The 14,399-nt window shown below is 42.9% G+C and overlaps 1 protein-coding gene across 2 annotated transcripts in view; it reads right to left on the reverse strand.

The window, feature by feature from the left end:
- WIPI2 (WD repeat domain, phosphoinositide interacting 2) overlaps positions 1-14,399 on the reverse strand; it is a 151,893-nt gene that overhangs the window by 11,939 nt on the left and 125,555 nt on the right. The window lies entirely within an intron of this gene.

Here is a 14,399-nt window from a genome sequence, read left to right on the forward strand (position 1 = left end):
TCTCTTACCACCACCGCTTAGGAACTTTTACATGGACATTTTTTTTTGTGAGTGCGGCTACTCACCACAGTCTGCATCTCTTTGCAGGCTTCATTACTCTTTTTTCCAGGATACACAGTCCCCTGGGTATGTTAAATGTCTCCTCTATATACCGCACCATTATTTCATTTTCCTTTTTTTGGACCGGACCTTTTTTCACTTTAGATCCAGTGATCTGCTACTGCATCTATTGGCATTATCAAACCAATAGGAACACTGTAACTTGGTATGTGCCACCCCAATTTTACTATCACCATTACACTCTTGGTCTCCCTCCTCTGGCCCTTGCACCATTGTCTCTTCTCTTGATGTTCTCTGATATATTTCAAATGTGATTCTGATGAAGTTTATATTAGAAGCTACTGTGGTTTTGGCATTCATCTTATGTTCTTTGCCTCTATTATTGGACCTTGAATTTTGTCATTTTGTTGTATATACTTTCTTTGAATATCATTTGTTATTTTTGTAGTAACTGAAGAAGGTCTGATGTAAGACCGAAACTTTTTTTTGACTACTACAGTGAATCATTAAATTACCGAGTGCCGGGTTTCTTCTTATTATTGATAACGGTGCTGGAGCCTACCCTGGCACCTCATATAGTGGTGCGCACGGTTCTCTTTCCCAAAAAAATATTCAGACCCACCAACATACAGTTAAAGCAAATCTGTCACCAGGTTTTTACTACCCAATCTAAGCACAGCGAAATGTAGAGCCAGAGACCCTGATTGCAGCAATGTATCACTTACTGGGCTGCTTAGTATAATTTTTATCAGCAGGAGATTATCACTACAGGGCTAGTAAACCTACTGCCATGTAGTGCAAACAGACACCCATCGCTGATTGGCAGCTCTATGCTTCTGCATAATGTACACAGAAAGCTGCCAATCAGTGGTGTGGGTGGGGTTATACAGAGCTCAGCATTCAGAGAACTGCTACATCTACAGCAGATAAAACTGATTTTAATTAAAACTAGAGCCACCAGTAAGTTAGGTGATCCTTCACTGGAATCAGGGTCTTTGCCCCTACATCATGCTGCTCTTAGATAGGGTAACAAAAACATGGTAACAGATCTACTTTACAGGGGCTGTCCAGATAAATAAAATGTTGCCTAAAAACTTGGGTTTTCCTAAAAATAATGAGCTATCCAATACTCACCTGCTGTTTCCCGCTGTGGAAAAAAGTTAACTGATTAGCTGACTGCTAATATGTTTAATCTACAATGGAGACGCCAAAAACAAAAAAAAAACTTTATTCGGCTAAGCAACACTATTACATTGTGTGTCCAATACAATATGAAAAACTTGGTTTAAATGTCCTCTTTAACCCTTTCAACCCCAAAGCCTGTTTTCACCTTCCTGACCAGGCCAAAGTTTACAATTCTGACCACTGTCACTTTACGTGGTAACTCTGGAATACTCCAACAGACCCTGGCGATTTTGAGAATGTTTTTTTGTGACACAGCTTTATTTGTGACATTATTGGAAACTTAGTGAAAATTTTGAAAATTTTAAACTTTTCAGTTTTATGCCCTTAACCCCTTAATCCCATTGGACGTACTATCCTGTCAAGGTGACCTGGAACTTAATTCCCAGTGACGGGATAGTACGTCCAGCGCGATAAGCTGCGCTCACGGGGATCGCGGCCGATCGCGGTTGGGTGTCAGCTGACTATCGCAGCTGACATCTGGCACTATGTGCCAGGAGCGGTCACGGACTGCCCCTGGTACATTAACCCCCGGCACACTGCGATCAAACATGATCGCAGCGCTCCGGGGCATAGGGAAGCATCGCGCAGGGAGGGGGCTCCCTGCCGCCTTCCCTGAGACCCTCGGTACAAGGCAATGTGCTCACCTTTTACCAAGTGTCTCCTCCCAGCAGGCACCGGGATCTAAAATGGCCACGGGGCTGCATCCGGGCCCTGCAGGGAGGTGGCTTACCAGCAAGCGCTGGTAAGCCTGCAGCCCTGCATGTCAGATCGCTGATCTGACACAGTGCTCTGCAAAGTGTCAGATCAGCGATCTGACGCTATAACATGATGTGCGCCCCCCCCCCCCCCGGAGCAATGTTATAAAATAACAAAAAAAATATTCACATGTGTAAAAAAAAATAATAATAATAATAAATAAATTCCTAATTAAAGAAAGAAAAAAAATTGTTCCCAAAAATACATTCCTTCATCTAAAAAAACCCAATAAAAGTACACATGTTTAGTATTGCGGCGTCCGTAACGACCCGGCCTATAAAACTGTCCCACTAGTTAACCCCTTCAGTGAACACCGTAAAGAAAAAAAAAAAAAAAACGAGGCAAAAAACAACCCTTTATTATCATACCGCCGAACAAAAAGTGGAATAGCACGCGATCAAAAAGACAGATATAAATAACCAATAATAAAAATTAGGTATAAAAGAGTTACAACATAAAAAATAATCTAAATGAGGTATCGCTGTAATCGTACTGACCCGAACAATAAAACTGCTTTATCCATTTTACCACAAGTGGAATGGTATAAACGCCCCGCCACCCCCCTCTAAAAGAAATTCATGAATAGCTGTTTTTTGGTCATACTGCCTCACAAAAATCAGAATAAAAAGCGATCAAAAAATGAAACGTGCCCGAAAATGTTACCAATAAAAACGTCAACTCGTCCCGCAAAAAACAAGACCTCACACGACTCTGTGGACCAAAATATGCAAATAATGATAGCTCTCAGAATGTGGTAACGCAAAAAATATTTTTTGCAATAAAAAGCGTCTTTTAGTGTGTGACGGCTGCCAATCATAAAAATCCGCTAAAAAACCCACTATAAAAGTAAATCAAACCCCCCTTCATCACCCCCTTAGTTAGGGAAAAATAAAAAAAATGTATTTATTTCTATTTTCCCATTAGGGTTAGGGCTAGGGTTATATTTACAGTTGGGGTTAGGGGTGTGTTGGAGTTAGGGGTGTGGTTGGGACTAGGGGTGTATTTGGGTTAGGGTTTCAGTTAGAATTGGGGGTTTCCACTGTTTAGACACATCAGGGCTCTCCAAACGCGACATGACGTCCGATCTCAATTCCAGCCAATTCTGCGTTGAAAAAGTAAAATAGTGCCCTTCCCTTCCGAGCTCTCCCATGCGCCCAAACAGGGGTTTACCCCAACATATGGGGTATCAGCGTACTCAGGACAAATTGGACAACAACTTCTGGCGTCCAATTTCTCTTGTTACCCGTGGGAAAATAAAAATTCGGGGGGCTCAAAAAAACATTTTTGTGGGACAAAAATTATTTTTTTATTTTTACGTCTCTGCGTTATAAACTGTAGTGAAATACTTGGGGGTTCAAAGTTCTCACAACACATCTAGATAAGATCCTTGGGGGGTCTAGGTTCCAATATGGGGTCAATTGTGGGGGGTTTCTACTGTTTAGGTACACCAGGTCTGCATTCCAAATGGCGCTCCTTCCCTTCCGAGCTCTGCCATGCGCCCAAACGGTGGTTCCCCCCACATATGGGGTATCAGCGTACTCAGGACAAATTGGACAACAACTTTTGTAGACCAATTTCTCCTGTTACCCTTGGGAAAATACAAAATTGGGTGTTAAAGATAATTTTTGTGGAAAAAAAAGATTTTTTATTTTCACGGCTCTGCATTATTAACTGTAGTGAAACACTTGGGGGTTCAAAGTTCTCACAACACATCTAGGTAAGATCCTTAGGGGGTCTACTTTCCAAAATGGTGTCAATTGTGGGGGCTTTCAATGTTTAGGCACATCAGGGGCTCCCCAACGCAACATGGCGTCCCATCTCAATTCCAGCCAATTTTGCATTGAAAAGTCAAACAGTGCTCCTTCCCTTCCGAGCTCTGCCATGCACCCAAACAGTGGTTTACCCCCACATATGGGGTATCCGGGTACTCAGGACAAATTGTACAACAACTTTTGGGGTTCATTTTCTCCTGTTACCCTTGGTAAAATAAAATAAATTGGAGCTGAAGTAAATTTTTTTTGTGAAAAAAAATTACCGTAAATGTTCATTTTTTTTTTTTAAACATTCCAAAAATTCCTGTGAAACACCTGAAGGGTTAATAAATTCTTGAATGTGGTTTTGAGCACCTTAAGGGGTGCAGTTTTAAGAATGGTGTCACACTTGGGTATTTGCTATCATATAGACCCCTCAAAATGACTTCAAATGTGATGTGGTTCCTAAAAGAAAAATGGTGTTGTAAAAATGAGAAATTGATGGTCAACTTTTAACCCTTATAACCCCCTAACAAAAAAATTTTGTTTCCAAAATTGTGCTGATGTAAAGTAGACATGTAGGAAATGTTACTTATTAAGTATTTTGTGTGACATATCTCTGTGATTTAAGGGCATAAAAATTAAAATTTGGAAAACTGCGAAATTTTAAAAACTTTCGCAAAATTTCTGTGTTTTTTCACAAATAAACGCAGGTAATATCAAAGAAATGTTACCACTATCATGAAGTACAATATGTCACGAGAAAACAATGTCAGAATCACCGGGATCCGTTGAAGCGTTACAGAGTTATAACCTCACTAGATGGTGGCCCGATTCTATCGCATCGGGTATTCTAGAATATGCATGTCCACGTAGTATATTGCACAGCCCACATAGTATATTGCCCAGTCACGTAGTATATTGGCCAGTCACGTAGTATATTGGCCAGCCACGTAGTGGTTTGCCCAGCCGCGTAGTATATTGCACAGCGACGTAGAATATTGCACAGCGACGTAGTATATTGCCCAGCCACGTAGTATATTGCCCAGCCACATAGTATATTGCCCAGCCACGTAGTATATTGCCCAGCCACGTAGTATATTGGCCAGCCACGTAGTGGTTTGCCCAGCCACGTAGTATATTGCCCAGCCACGTAGCATATTGCCCAGCCACGTAGCATATTGCCCAGCCACGTAGTATATTGCCCAGCCACGTAGTATATTGCCCAGCCACGTAGTATATTGCCCAGCCACGTAGTATATTGCCCAGCCACGTAGTATATTGCCCAGCCACGTAGTATATTGCCCAGTCACGTAGTATATTGCCCAGTCACGTAGTATATTGCCCAGCCACGTAGTATATTGCCCAGCCACGTAGCATATTGCCCAGCGACGGAGTATATTGCCCAGTCACGTAGTATATTGCCTAGCCACATAGTATAGTGCAGTGTTTTTCAACCAGTGGTCGGGTGTGCCGCGGGTAATGGGAGTCAGCTGTTCTCTGTGCCGACTGTCAAGCTGACAGCCGGCACAGAGAAGCTGCAGCGCGCCGGCTCCCGGAGATCAATTGTACTCGCAGACATCTACCAGCTGCGAGTACAATTGAGGCTCTGACCGCTGGGTCAGAGCGACGCCAGCAGCGTGATCAAGTCATGTGATCACGCTGCTGACGTCACTATCCGGCGCGCAGGAGAAAGAAGAGACTTGGTGGTAAGTGCTCCTGTGCTGTGGAGCTGAAGACACCGAAGATTCAGCGTGGGGTGGGTTTATGGGGAGTATGTGGGGGGATTTATTAAGTGTGTGGGGGGATTTATTAAGTGTGTGGGGGGGATTTATTCAGTGTGGGGGGGGGATTTATTCAGTGTGTGGGGGGATTTATTCAGTGTGTGGGGGGATTTATTCAGTGTGTGGGGGGATTTATTCAGTGTGTGGGGGGGATTTATTCAGTGTGTGGGGGGGATTTATTCAGTGTGTGGGGGGGGATTTATTCAGTGTGTGGGGGGGATTTATTCAGTGTGTGGGGGGGATTTATTCAGTGTGTGGGGGGATTTATTCAGTGTGTGGGGGGGATTTATTCAGTGTGTGGGGGGGATTTATTCAGTGTGTGGGGGGGATTTATTCAGTGTGTGGGGGGGATTTATTCAGTGTGTACGTGGGGGTGGCTGGAATTTATTTAGCATGTGTGGGGCAGGGTGCATTTATTCTGTGGAAGGGGATGGATTTATTCTATCGGAAGGGCAGTGGATATATTCTGTGGGGGTGAGTGGGGAGATGGGGGTGGACACAGTAGCGAGGGGAAAAATGTGTGCTGACAGTACTGGGAGCAACGGTGATGGGATGTGTGAGGACAGTATTGGGAGTCGGGGGAATGTGTGAGGAGGAAATATGGAGAGAGCAAAGGGGTATGTTAGCAGGGGGGTGTACATGAGGAGGCTATTAGAAATGTGTGCAGACAGTATGGGGGGATGAAAGTGTGAGTGGACACAGAATAGATACTGAGTAGTGTGAGGGTAACAGCCAGGAGGAGACAGTATGCCAAGTAGGAGGAGTGTAATGAAGGGGCACAGTAGAGAGACTGGGCTCTCTATGAGGGACACCGTATGAGAAGGCAGTGTGAAGTATGGAAAAGAGAGAGAGGGTAGTGTGGATGGCATGTACCATAAGAGGGACAGTGAGGGTCATATTATGTGCTGGGAATAAAGTGAGGGGCAATTATTTACTCAGGGGCTCAGCCTAGGGCAGATATTGTTATTCCGGAGCATTATAATAACACTGCTATCTTTAAGGGTGTTGTGTCGGGATGTGCTGCAGAAGACAGGAGAAGATGGAAGTCTGCAGAAACGAGCTCTGCCGGTGGATGAGAAGAGTCATCATGGCATCTGGACAAGGTGAAGATGAAAAGAAAGAGGCGACTCCACAAACAACGTCATCTATCAGGTACCTGGATGTAAATGTGTTTTTTTTCTGTGATACTAATTCTCATTTTTATTTGTTAGGAACATTAAAGGGGATGTCCAAGGTTGTGATGAGTCTGCAGTCATACTATGTGACTGCAGACTTCTGAATTCTCACAGTGCACACTGCTATCATAATTTTCTGATGTTGGTGATTTACATACATGCGGTCACGTGCTGACTAGACATGTGTGGCCTCATTCAATGAAAATGAATTGACTGAGGCCGGACACGTCTAGTTAGAATGTGGCCAGAAGTATCCAAATCACATACTTGTGCTGTCATGACCGTCCACTCTGGCCACCGGCAAGGGAGAATACTGAAAGTGTGCAGTGCTTGCGCTGTGAGAATTCAGAAGCCTGCAGTCACATAGAATGACTGCAGACTTTCATCTCAAACCTGGACGCACCATTTTGTGCCATTTTGGTTGGTGGTGTGCCTCGGGATTTTTTAAGTATAAAAAGTGTGCCGCGGCTCAAAAAAGGTTGAAAATCACTGGTATAGTGCACAGCGCATACAGTATACAGCACAGAGCCACGTAGTATAAAGACTTAAAAAAAAAATATAAACATATACACAGCATCAATAGTAAATAGTTGGGGACACACAGGGTTAATAGCAGCGGTAACGGAGTGCGTTACACCGCGGGCCGTTACCGCTGCCATTAACCCTGTGTGAGCGGTGAGTGGAGGGTATTACGGAGCGGGCGCCGGGCAGTGAGTGCATGGGAGTAGGGGAGGGACTAAACGGACTGTGCCCGTCACTGATTGGTCGCGGTAGCCATGACAGGCAGCTGCCGAGACCAATCAGCGAATGAATAACCGTGACAGAAGGACAGACAGACAGATGGAAGTGACCCTTAGACAATTATATAGTAGATAAAAGGACAGTGGTCAGAATTGTAAAAATTGTCCCGGTCATTAACGTGCAAACCACCCTCAGGGCTTAAGGGGTTAAACTAGATAGTTATATAACACAATATAACTTTTTTGTTAGGAAGTTAGAAGTTTATCAGCAATTTTTAATTTTCTTTTAGGGACCATATCCGGTTTGAAGTGACTTTAAGATGTCTATATAAAAGAAAATACTCAAATGTCACACCAGTCTCAAAAACTGCACCCCTCAAAACCACATTCAATAAATGTATTAACCCTTCAGGGGCTTCACAGGAAATAAAGCAATGTTAAAGGAAGAAATTAAAATGTACACTTTTTCCACAAAAAGGTTGCTTTAGCCCCAAATGTTTCATTCCAATATTCCATATGTGGTGGAAAGCTACTGTATGGGGACACGGCAGGGCTTGGAAGGGGTGAACACTTTTTGACTTTTGAAGTGCAAAATTGGCTGGAATAGACAACAGACGCCATGCTGTGTTTGCAGAGCCCCTGATGTGCATAAACAGTGGAAACCCCCCACAAGTGACACCATTTTGGTAACTACACCACCTCTAGATGTGTGATGAGCACTTGGAACCCCCAGATGCTTCACAGAATTTGATAACGTTGAGCCCTGGAAATGAAAAAATACTTCTTTCACACAAAAATGTTGATTTAGCACCAAAATATTCATTTTCAAAAGGGTAACAGGAGAAACCGGATCGCAAAATTTGTTGTGCAATTTCCTGAGTACGTCAATATCCCATGTATGACGGAAACTACTGTTTTTGGCACACTACCAAACTCTGAAAGAAGCGACATTTTTGAGAGCAGACTTTGATGGAATGATCTGTTGGCGCCATGATGCGTAAGGAGAGCCCCTCATGTGCCTAAACAGTGGAGACCCCCGACAATTTTATAAAAAAAAAAATAATTGCTTTTACATTGCTGTGTTCTGAGAGCTACTGCTTTTTTAGATTTCTCCACTGACTGAGAATCGGTCATTATCAGAGTTAACAACTCAAGTAAAATCTGTACTCAATGAAGACTGACTTCCAATTACAGAGATGGGGGATGACAATTGTTTCTGGTATAACCAAAAACATTTTGAGTCAGAGCACATGCTGGCATAAGAGCAATGCTTAGGTGTGCATTCACACTGTGGCCATAACAATCAGAACTGGAGAGAACAAAAACAGCAAATACTCTGTAGTAAGTTAAGATAGTATTAGTACATGTAAATTACATAGGATACATAGGTAACATTGTTTTGATGATAAAAAAAACGTAAAAGCTATCTCACCACAACAAGGTGTACCCCAATCGGGACGATAACAGTCTGATAGTTCACCTCACTGTGTCAGCAGATGTAAAAATAGATAAGGACATAGTAGGATCTGGGTCCCCAATGTTCAGACATCGGCCCGTGGAAAGCCATATGAACCCGCTTCATGTGAAACACAAGCATTTTTACATGATGAAAACCACGAGAAAATCAATGGGGTAAAGACATGGCTATATATACAGTTAGGGCCAGAAATATTTGGACAGTGACACAATTTTCGCGAGTTGGGTTCTGCGTGCCACCACATTGGATTTGAAATGAAACCTCTACAACAGAATTCAAGTGCAGATTGTAACGTTTAATTTGAAGGGTTGAACAAAAATATCTGATAGAAAATGTAGGAATTGTACATATTTCTTTACAAACACTCCACATTTTAGGAGGTCAAAAGTAATTGGACAAATAAACATAACCCAAATAAAATATTTTTATTTTCAATATTTAGTTGCAAATCCTTTGGAGGCAATCACTGCCTTAAGTCTGGAACCCATGGACATCACCAAACGCTGGGTTTCCTCCTTCTTAATGCTTTGCCAGGCCTTTACAGCCGCAGCCTTCAGGTCTTGCTTGTTTGTGGGTCTTTCCGTCTTAAGTCTGGATTTGAGCAAGTGAAATGCATGCTCAATTGGGTTTAGATCTGGAGATTGACTTGGCCATTGCAGAATGTTCCACTTTTTGGCACTCGAACTCCTGGGTAGCTTTGGCTGTATGCTTGGGGTCATTGTCCATCTGTACTATGAAGCGCCGTCCAATCAACTTTGTAAGTTGAAGTTTGAAAGTATATCCCGGTACACTTCAGAATTCATCCGGCTACTCTTGTCTGCTCTTATGTCATCAATAAACACAAGTGACCCAGTGCCATTGAAAGCCATGCATGCCCATGCCATCACGTTGCCTCCACCATGTTTTACAGAGGATGTGGTGTGCCTTGGATCATGTGCCGTTCCCTTTCTTCTCCAAACTTTTTTCTTCCCATCATTCTGGTACAGGTTGATCTTTGTCTCATCTGTCCATAGAATACTTGTCCAGAACTGAGCTGGCTTCTTGAGGTATTTTTCTGCAAATTTAACTCTGGCCTGTCTATTTTTGTTATTGATGAATGGTTTGCATCTAGATGTGAACCCTTTGTATTTACTGCCATGGAGTTTTCTCTTTACTGTTGACTTAGAGACAGATACACCTACTTCACTGAGAGTGTTCTGGACTTCAGTTGATGTTGTGAACGGGTTCTTCTTCACCAAATTAAGTATGCGGCGATCATCCACCACTGTTGTCATCCGTGGACGCCCAGGCCTTTTTGAGTTCCCAAGCTCACCAGTCAATTCCTTTTTTCTCAGAATGTACCCAACTGTTGATTTTGCTACTCCAAGCATGTCTGGTATCTCTCTGATGGATTTTTTCTTTTTTTTCAGCCTCAGGATGTTCTGCTTCACCTCAATTGAGAGTTCCTTTGACCGCATGTTGTCTGCTCACAGCAACAGCTTCCAAATGCAAAACCACACACCTGGAATCCACCCCTGACCTTTTAACTACTTCATTGATTACAGGTTAACGAGGGAGACGCCTTCAGAGTTAATTGCAGCCCTTAGAGTCCATTGTCCAATTACTTTCGGTCCCATGAAAAAGAGGACGCTATGCATTACAGAGCTATGATTCCTAAACCCTTTCTCCGATTTGGATGTGGAAACTATCATATTGCAGCTGGGAGTGTGCACTTTCAGCCCATATTATATATATAATTGTATTTCTGAACATGTTTTTGTAAACAGCTAAAATAACAAAACTTGTGTCACTGTCCAAATATTTCTGGCCCTAACTGTATATGTATGTATGTATGTATGTATGTATGTATATATATATAACATATCCCATGGACCCGCAGAAGCGCTCTCGTTTAGCGCGAAACGGCCGTCGTCCCGTCTGCCGCACTCCTTGTTTGTTTCACTCCCCCGAGCCGTGAAGATGTGTTCCCGTGTGTTTCAATAAAGGACACTTGAACTGCAAGATTGGCGAGTGCTGCCGCGTTGTTTCTTCCATGTTCGTATGATTCATAATTCATTTCACGCGGGCACCTCCTCTGATCATCGGACGACCTGTTGTTGTGTTATTATTATTATTATACATTTTTATAGCGCCATTTATTACATGGCGCTTTACATGTGAATACGAGGCAAATATAGACAAATACATTAAACATGAGCAGATAACAGGCACACGGGTACATAAGGAGGGAGGCGAGGCTATTAATCACACACCGTTGATAATCTCTGGACAGTTAGGCTGTGCTGCTCATATATATATATATATATATATATATATATATATATATATATATATATATATATATATACAGTGGGGCAAAAAAGTATTTAGTCAGTCAGCAATAGTGCAAGTTCCACCACTTAAAAAGATGAGAGGCGTCTGTAATTTACATCATAGGTAGACCTCAACTATAGGAGACAAACTGAGAAAAAAAAATCCAGAAAATCACATTGTCTGTTTTTTTAACATTTTATTTGCATATTATGGTGGAAAATAAGTATTTGGTCAGAAACAAAATTTCATCTCAATACTTTGTAATATATCCTTTGTTGGCAATGACAGAGGTCAAACGTTTTCTGTAAGTCTTCAAAAGGTTGCCACACACTGTTGTTGGTATGTTGGCCCATTCCTCCATGCAGATCTCCTCTAGAGCAGTGATGTTTTTGCTTTTCGCTTGGCAACACGGACTTTCAACTCCCTCCAAAGGTTTTCTATAGGGTTGAGATCTGGAGACTGGCTAGGCCACTCCAGGACCTTGAAATGCTTCTTACGAAGCCACTCCTTCGTTGCCCTGGCGGTGTGCTTTGGATCATTGTCATGTTGAAAGACCCAGCCACGTTTCATCTTCAATGCCCTTGCTGATGGAAGGAGGTTTGCACTCAAAATCTCACGATACATGGCCCCATTCATTCTTTCATGTACCCGGATCAGTCATCCTGGCCCCTTTGCAGAGAAACAGCCCCAAAGCATGATGTTTCCACCACCATGCTTTACAGTAGGTATGGTGTTTGATGGATGCAACTCAGTATTCTTTTTCCTCCAAACACGACAAGTTGTGTTTCTACCAAACAGTTCCAGTTTGGTTTCATCAGACCATAGGACATTCTCCCAAAACTCCTCTGGATCATCCAAATGCTCTCTAGCAAACTTCAGACGGGCCCTGACATGTACTTGCTTAAGCAGTGGGACACGTCTGGCACTGCAGGATCTGAGTCCATGGTGGCGTAGCGTGTTACTTATGGTAGGCCTTGTTACATTGGTCCCAGCTCTCTGCAGTTCATTCACTAGGTCCCCCCGCGTGGTTCTGGGATTTTTGCTCACCGTTCTTGTGATCATTCTGACCCCACGGGGTGGGATTTTGCGTGGAGCCCCAGATCGAGGGAGATTATCAGTGGTCTTGTATGTCTTCCATTTTCTAATTATTGCTCCCACTGTTGATTTCTTCACCCCAAGCTGGTTGGCTATTGCAGATTCAGTCTTCCCAGCCTGGTGCAGGGCTACAATTTTGTTACTGGTGTCCTTTGACAGCTCTTTGGTCTTCACCATAGTGGAGTTTGGAGTCAGACTGTTTGAGGGTGTGCACAGGTGTCTTTTTATACTGATAACAAGTTTAAACATGTGCCATTACTACAGGTAATGAGTGGAGGAAAGAGGAGACTCTTAAAGAAGAAGTTACAGGTCTGTGAGAGCCAGAAATCTTGATTGTTTGTTTCTGACCAAATACTTATTTTCCACCATAATATGCAAATAAAATGTTAAAAAAACAGACAATGTGATTTTCTGGATTTTTTTTTCTCAGTTTGTCTCCCATAGTTGAGGTCTACCTATGATGTAAATTACAGACGCCTCTCATCTTTTTAAGTGGTGGAACTTGCACTATTGCTGACTGACTAAATACTTTTTTGCCCCACTGTATATATATATATATATATATATATATATATATATATATATATATATATATATATATATATATATATATATATATATATACATATATATATATATATTGTAATCGTCTAAGGGGCACTTCCGTCTGTTTGTCTGTCTGTCACGGAAATCCCAAGTCACAGGCACAGTCTGGCCGCCCCCTGCGGTCAGTGCCCCCTCCATACTCCCCTCCCAGTCAGCGCCCACATAGCGTTTTAGTTGTCCGTTAAACCGACTGCGTTACACCGCGGCATAACACAGTCTGTTAACGCTGCTATTAACACTGTGTGGCAAACTTTTTACTATTGATGCTGCCTATGCAGCATCAATAGTAAAAAGATATGTTAAAAATAATTTAAAAAAATAAATAAAAAAAATATGGTGCTATTCTCACCTTCCGCCGTCCACCGATGCGCGCGAGCGGCGAAGCTGCCGCCAGCTTCCGTTCCCAGAGATGCATTGCAAAATTACTCAGATGACTTAGAGGTCTCGCGAGACCGCTAAGTCATCTGGGTAATTTCACAATGCATCACTGGGAACGGAAGATGGCGGCAGCCTCTCACGCATCGGGACAACTTCGGTGGACGCCGGAGGGTGAGTATATAACTATTTTTTATTTTAATTCTTTTTTTTAACAGAGATATGGTGCCCACACTGCTGTATACTGCGTGGGCTGTGCTATATACTGCGTGGGCTGTGCTATATACTGCGTGGGCTGTGCTATATACTGCGTGGGCTGTGCTATATACTGCGTGGGCTGGGCTATATACTGCGTGGGCTGTGCTATATACTGCGTGGGCTGTGCTATATACTGCGTGGGCTGTGCTATATACTGCGTGGGCTGTGCTATATACTGCGTGGCTGTGCTATATACTGCGTGGCTGTGTTATATGCTACGTGGCTGTACTATATCCTGCACCCCGAACCCCCAACATCCTGCGACCAATCAGGGACAAACGCAGTCCAGCCGCGAATTGACGCGGGATTTAAACCATGCTTCGCTGATTGGCGATATTGGCATGGTATTTAAACACCGATACGGTCATTGGTCGCGGCCGGGCGATCAGCGACAGGCGCAGTCCGGCTGCGAATTGGCGCCAGATTTGAACCACGCTTTGCTGATCGGTCAGCCGGGTACGACCAATCAGCGATATTGGCGCAGAATTTAACCACCACTCACAGCGCGATGTACATACATACATACATATTCTAGAATACACGATGCGTTAGAATCGGGCCACCATCTAGTAAAAAATAATGATCCAAAAAAGTGTGTTTATTTTATGGAAAAGGCTAAGCAAACATGCTGTTGTCTGAAACTTCTTGCACAAACGTAGAGCTCAACATCCTTCACAGCAATTTCAGAATGCACCCTAGAGATTTGACGTACAGCGGAATGGAAAAGTTTGGGCACCCCTGGTCAAAATTACTGTTATTGTGAACAGTTAAGTAAGTTGCAGATGAAATAATCTCTAAAAAGATGACACATTTCCTTTGTATTT

The sequence above is a fragment of the Ranitomeya imitator genome, chromosome 7 (assembly GCF_032444005.1).
Source record: "Ranitomeya imitator isolate aRanImi1 chromosome 7, aRanImi1.pri, whole genome shotgun sequence".
Lineage (NCBI taxonomy): Eukaryota > Metazoa > Chordata > Amphibia > Anura > Dendrobatidae > Ranitomeya > Ranitomeya imitator.